The following is a 7,230-nucleotide window of genomic DNA, read 5'->3' as shown; positions in this document are numbered from 1 at the left end:
GGTTCATATCACATATGGCTTTCGCTGAAATCGACTTTGACATAATAAACGTGATCAGAAGTATTAGTAAATCAGCAGGAAAAATAGTACTTATCTTTATATGCTCACGTTATGAATTGTGTATTCGTGTATCTATGTTAGCCTCGTATACTTACACTGTACATTAACACTGGTTATTATAGTCGATTCCCCGACAACATTCCTAGCAGTACACCTGTACGTCCCGTGTTCTGATCTGTCCAGTTGTCCCAGTGTCAACACAGGTGAGACAGTAAAGTTGGTGTTGTCCGGCCGTATCCAGACAAAGGTACAGCCAGGTCTACAGTCCGCTGTACAGGTGATGTCCGGTAACGTGTCACCCTCTGTCCTGGTGTAGGTATTGTCGGACGGGGATAGAGCTATGGATGTACTTGGACCATCTACAACGTCATATTAAATGTTTGAATTAGCAAAACTGAATTTGTGAAAGTATTGAATAGGAAATAAGAAGAACTTTCGATCGATTTACGAGTAACATTATGAAGCAACATTCGACATGAGTAGTAAATACGCACAATTTACAATGACGTTGACATTGACGCTGACGTCACTCCCGTACCCATTACTGGCCGTACACCTGTACACGCCCCCCTGACCACGCTGTATGTTGGTGAGTTGGAGACCTGACCCTGTTGTATAGGACTGTCCATCCTTTGTCCAGCTGTAGGTACAGACCGGGTTACAGTCAGCAGAACACGTGATGGTGGGGATAGTCTGTCCTTCTGTACGAGTGTAGGACACAGTTGGTGGAGTCAGACTTACGGTTGACGGTCCGTCTGGAATGGATTTAAATGGTAAATGCATACAATTTTTTGTTTTTTTTTTCTTTTTTTACCTATTCGATAATAGTTTTCAACATTAGTTTTAAAATTTTCTGAAGTAATTAACTTAAGTATCAGTGAACAGGTATTTACTGGTTTGCTTCGAAATCATTGAACAGGTATTATCATTAGTTGTTTAATTTGGGAGACTGTGTTATTAAGAAAATTATGCAGCATTTATCTCATTGCAAAAGCTGTGTTTTGTCCTCCTAACTCTCCTTCTGTTGACATATCACCAGACTCTCCTATATATCCAATCAAGCATGTACATAATAATGAAAGAGTCTTTTTCTTTTATATCAAAACCAACGTTTAGGCAGAAAATGTGTCTTAACCAACGATTTCCTTACTTTTTTTTTTTTTTTATATAAGGTTTTCATTAAAAATACTTTTAATATTTCGAAAAATCATACCCTTTTTGACAAACTGTAAATTTGCACACAATCTTCATTATTTTTTAAGTTCCAATGATGAACGAAAGCATAATTTGCCGATGAAAATTGTCGTAAATTGACCGATTTTGACGTGTCCGCGATTAAATTGTCAACGTCAGAGAAAAGTTCTATCAACCATTCTTTGAGAATCAACTAGGAAATGAGTTCTCCAAGTTTTTTCATATGATTTGATTTGCACTTCGACACATTTGTCATTTTACGGAAGATGCAGTGCTTTTTATTGCCCCGACACTTTCTTTTCTTTTTTATAAAACACCGCGTCACTGCATGCCGTCACGACTTTTATTTAAATTCTATTTATATTTCAAGGCTTAATGGAAGTGATGTCGAATTTGTTGCTGCCTGTGTAATAAATGAAGGGATATTTTGCTGAAATGAAATTATTGCATTGTATTACGTGGCCCTTTCGGTTTATTGCTGGAATTAAATATATAAACTGAATTTTTTGAAGTTGAGACCAACTTTTTAAATATGACACCGGCGATCACCTTGACATCATAATATTTTCGTTATTCAAACCTGATATATAAAAATAACTTGACCTGCATCTACAGAATATCTTCTTTGCAAATCTCTTTTTACGTGATGTCCAAGGAAGACCTACCTACATATCTAAATTACATAAATGCAAGAAAACTGCTATTTTTCCTTTGTATTTCGTTTAGTGCCGGTGTAATGTTGAAAGTGGACCCGAGATGTCGTTGAAAATGGGTCGTTTCATTGAAAATGACAACTTCAAATGTCAACAATTCTCAACGGATGGTCTGTTAAAAATCGACCGTTAAGCATTGACTGTTTAACACAAGCTTCAATGATCTACTCCATTTGACATGAAATACATGGGTTCAAGTTTGATCACCCCTCTCCCTTCCCTGTAACTGCCCTCGTCTGAGAAGGGATAGGCTCCCAATTCATCGAAATGTTGACATTGTTTAAGCATAATCTCAGTACTAGGTGATTCGATATTCAGAAACTTATTAACATTATGATGATTTCCGATTGGTTAAACAACGAAAAGTATTACGTGCTCTTTCCTTTTATTTTCTGTTATGACAACCCGTACTTAGACCTTTTTTCTTCGCTGCGATGAGACTTATCAAAATCCAAAGCGAGGCTAGAAATGCAAGTAATATTTCGAGCACCACAGTACACAATCAAGTACAGACAACCCCTTGTATAATACATACAAGTGTGCCAATGGGCATGCTGCAAATTATGACATCAAGGACTTTCATCCGATGCATTCCCAATAAAGAAGGAAAGGGCATAAATTTTGAGACGTTGAACAAAATTAGGCCTAGAACTAGGTCAAGGTCAGAATATAGGTTACTGTAATTTAAAACACTGAGGCTATGTGGAGAAATCCTTCTCTCAAATTGAAGTCAGTTACACAGGTATACAAGATTGAAAATACTGCATGCACTTCTAAAGTATAGTTATAACCCCGGTGATTACTTGCGGTAATATACCGCTCGGTCAGAGAAATATTTTCTTTATGTTGATTTGCTGAACGTAAGGCTAGTTACACGGAGGTCACAGGTTCGATTTCTAGTGGAGATAGTGATTTAAATATAATAAATAATATGCTCTGTTATGCATTTATCAGTGAAGCCATTGTTTTGCAAACGTTTTATAATCTATTTTTCCTTAATAAGTTAGAAGTACTCTATTAAATACAAAATTAATAATAATATTTGAAAAAAAAGATAACACAATCCTTGATAATGCTAATATCTATTGCCGATATTCCTGTATCTTTTTACAGGTCAGCGCATGCCACAAGAGCCAGTGTATTTTGACAACTAAATACTTTGCAATGTCGATGCTTATTGAAGTACATGTGAGTTGGAATGGGTTTACTAAACCTGTTTTCTTGTTATTTTTTAATGAGACTGGGAAAGAGGCCAGAGGTAGGTATGGTACATGGCTCTTTGGCCACTCAGTTGGTTGGGGCACCAGCCACGTAGCCTCAGGTGAAGATCAAAGGTGCGTGTTTCTTGGGAAGCTGAGAAACAGACGACTGGTCTGTGCTGTTGCGGTTGTCTCCTTGAGCAGTACACTTTACCCGTATTGCTGTGAATGGCATGTAGCTGGCCTTCAATGTGTTGTTCAGTAAGGAAGTCACCAACTACTACGATTTTATTTTTTGCTAAGTTACAAAAGTCACGCTATATCTGGATCTAGGAGGAGGAATGCATGAGACCTCAACACAATAATGAAGGTAAAATTATATCGGATAATGATCTATACTTGAATTCTCTACAGCTGTGAAGACTGATACAAATTGACCATTCGGACATCAAATATATTCGACAGTTTAAACACCATTTAGTGAAATACATACTAAACGTCCGTAAATCTACACACTCATATATGTTCTTACAAGAATCGATGTTGAAATTTTCAAAAAAAAACTTATTTTTCACGTACTAGTATTTATATCCTATGGCAACCAAACGCTTCAAAATTAAACCACGGAAAAGGATTTTATTTCCGATATTGTTACTCTTATGAACACATACGGACTTAATAGCCATCTTGACAACTATTTCAGGTTTCCCACAAATAAATAATATACATAATAAGACTGGTCTACGGAGAGTTTTTTTTTGTCCAAAAATAACTTTTCCGGAGAAAGAATAAATAGCGAGCTGGATTTCAGTCGGCTTCAACCTATTCATGATAGTTACCACATCCTTGAAATTATCACGTAATAGTCTAATAGTAAAGTGGACATATTGTGTCATCAATGTCTTCGTGTCAGTACATGTTATGATGACACGTCACATTATACACCTACAAATGTACCTGTAAATTAATAGCAGATATTCGGACGGAATTGAGCGGTGTATTGGCAGCATATGACGCTGGCTAATATGGGTAATGATGAATTCTAACAAACTTACCATGGAGCGATACCACCCCTTTTTATACAAGACCTGTTAATTTGTGATTACTTGTAAAGCGACGCGTTGTGAATTTTCTTTTTATTTCTATGATAAAACTACACATTAATTCATATGCAAAATAGAGGAAGTGAAAAAATATACCAACATGCAGACGATTTTTTATTTTCTGATTTTTTCCACCATTGATAGGTCTGTCTTGTTGGATAATTCTACACCTTAACATAAACTGTACTAAACACCAACGTTTGTAATACCAAACAGATATGTGTTGATTGTAATTTTGATGTGTAGACTTATGTCAGCCATCATGTACTAGTCTGATGTTACTTCGCAGTTCACTTCATTTGCACGAGGTTCACTTCCCTTCATCAGTCCATGCAAGCAACAAAATTGACAATCAATCCTTATATCTATGTTAACCAAATTTAAAACTTCGCCACCAGATTACAAAATTCGGTCGCAACAGTGTGACGTAAGTGTGTCACTTTGTAACATTGTTATACTTATCGTACATGTGTGCACTGTAGTGGAACAGCAGACAGTCAACTATTTTCGTCGCCAAGGCAACACAAAATATAGTACCATACACGTTTTGATTATTACGATGTTGATACACATAGATACGATATTTTCAAGGTAAAATATTCATTTATAACAAATACTTATGATATTGTATAATAAAAACTTAGCAATACCCATATAGATACGAATTTAAAGTGCAGTGTTGACAGCATAGTATGTGTGTGATTTGGTCATTCGAGACACAGTGACTCGGTTAAAAACATGATGTGATTCAGTCTAATAGCCGGGATATTCAGAGCTCGAGAAAAAGTGTAATAGTGTAGATTTTAGTCGCAGGTTAGCTGGTGATGTACATAGTGTTCTTGACATATTGGATTTCATTGTCGCACTGGCGATTTGGGATGCAAATTCTGATAATAGTAAGTAAAGAAACATTGATTTGAAAATTGGCGGTGTTCGACGGCCGGAAACTTGTGTCCTCCATATGTTTAGATTGAGTCAAATTACGACTAATGTGTCCCTGTTCTCGATATAGCATACTTCTGCTACCAGTCTGTTTTGTGTTGTTATATAGTTTTTCAATTGAGGTTTATTTTCTGTGACCACTGAAATGGTATTAAGCATGACATTCGAGATACAGCTAACGTTAGACCTACTGCGCTACGTAGGTCGTGCGCTCGGTGCTATCGAAAGTGTCAGTGTTCTGTCAGATCCTGTTTTCTAAACTGTCTGCATTATACTCTCATTTTTATTAGCACATAAAGCGGCTATTCCACTTGTGTTCATATACGTTTATAACAATGTTACACAAGTCACAAAGTGAAAGTGCATTCAAGTCTGAGGCGGTACAGAACTCGATCGCCATTGTAAACTCAGTGAATGTATTCACACGCCGGCAAGAAAGTGATTCGTCTCTCAGAACAGAAGCACGCGACCCAAAATCTTCAACGGGAAATGAAGTCATCTGAGTTTACTATGTTCATTGCGGTGGAGCGAGGTGAAAATGTAAATACATATATATGAAATTAATGACAATGAATTACTACAAAGTACTATTTATAGATACATGCATGTACAGTACAGTAACACTGGTTATTATAGTCGACTCCCCGACAACATTCCTAGTTACTTACACTGTACAGTAACACTGGTTATTATAGTCGACTCCCCGACAACATTCCCAGTTACTTACACACTGTATAGTAACAATGAATACCATAGTCGACTCCCCGACAACATTCCAAGTTACTTACACTGTACAGTAACACTGGTTATTATAGTCGACTCCCCGACAACATTCCCAGTTACTTACACTATACAGTAACACTGGTTATTATAGTCGACTCCCCGACAACATTCCTAGTTACTCACACTGTACAGTAACACTGGTTATTATAGTCGACTCCCCGACAACATTCCTAGTTACTCACACTGTACAGTAACACTGGTTATTATAGTCGACTCCCCGGCAACATTCCTAGTTACTTACACTGTACAGTAACACTGGTTATTATAGTCGACTCCCCGAAAACATCCCCAACTACTTACACTGTACAGTAACACTGGTTATTGTAGTCGACTCCCCGACAACATTCCTAGTTACTTACATTGTACAGTAAGACTGGTTATTATAGTCGACTCCCCGACAACATTCCCAGTTACTTACACTGTACAGTAACACTGGTTATTATAGTCGACTCCCCGACAACATTCCCAGCAGTACACCTGTACGTCCCCTGTTCTGATCTGTACAGTTGTCCCAGTGTCAACACAGGTGAGACAGTAAAGTTGGTGTTGTCCGGTCGTGTCCAGACAAAGGTACAGCCAGGTCTACAGTCCGCTGTACAGGTGATGTCCGGTAACGTGTCCCCCTCTGTCCTGGTGTAGGTATTGTCCGGCGGAGACAGCGCTATGGAGGTATCGGGGCCGTCTGAAATTTTATACATAAACCCTATTAATATATTACTTATATTAAATCCCTTTATGTTTATACAACCTTACAATTAGGGCAATACACTAACTCTTAAGTTTAAGATTGCAACATTTTTCAAAGTTTTGTATTAGATAGAGCTGATGTACTATTTTAATCTCTATATAATGACTATAAGTTAAAACGGTAATCATGTGAACAGTGTCAAGTAAACATAACTTCTTTCAAAAAAAGTTTAATTATTTAGGACGGTCGAAATGACACCCCTTTATATTTGTTTTGTCCATCTATGGAATTAATTAAGATTGCATCGGATATTATAAATTAAGACAAATGTCGCTTCATTATCCTGAATCTATAACCCATTCAAAGGATAGCTTTATTAAATTAAATCGAACATCAAATGTTTACAATCAGTGTGCTTGTGATAATTGTATCGTAATTTGCTACCAAGATACATGTAGGAATTTAAAACACGTTGTTATAATACTTTACACTCTCATACCACGTTCACTGTATAGTCCTGTCCAGTATTTCTTTTTTTAATTTTATTT

At 36.9% G+C, this 7,230-nt stretch overlaps 1 long non-coding RNA gene across 1 annotated transcript; it reads right to left on the bottom strand.

The window, feature by feature from the left end:
* Positions 1-320: 320 nt before the first annotated feature.
* On the bottom strand, positions 321-6,670 carry LOC117341193. The gene is made up of 3 exons (XR_004535576.1): positions 6,413-6,670; positions 555-815; positions 321-419 (listed from the first exon to the last, which is right to left on the bottom strand). It is a non-coding gene; the product is annotated as an uncharacterized LOC117341193 (long non-coding RNA).
* Positions 6,671-7,230: the final 560 nt, after the last annotated feature.

This window comes from Pecten maximus, chromosome 13 (genome assembly GCF_902652985.1).
Source record: "Pecten maximus chromosome 13, xPecMax1.1, whole genome shotgun sequence".
NCBI classification, from domain to species: Eukaryota; Metazoa; Mollusca; class Bivalvia; order Pectinida; family Pectinidae; genus Pecten; species Pecten maximus.
Note: the sequence above shows the minus strand (reverse complement) of the source record. Positions and strands in the feature narration are given on the sequence as shown.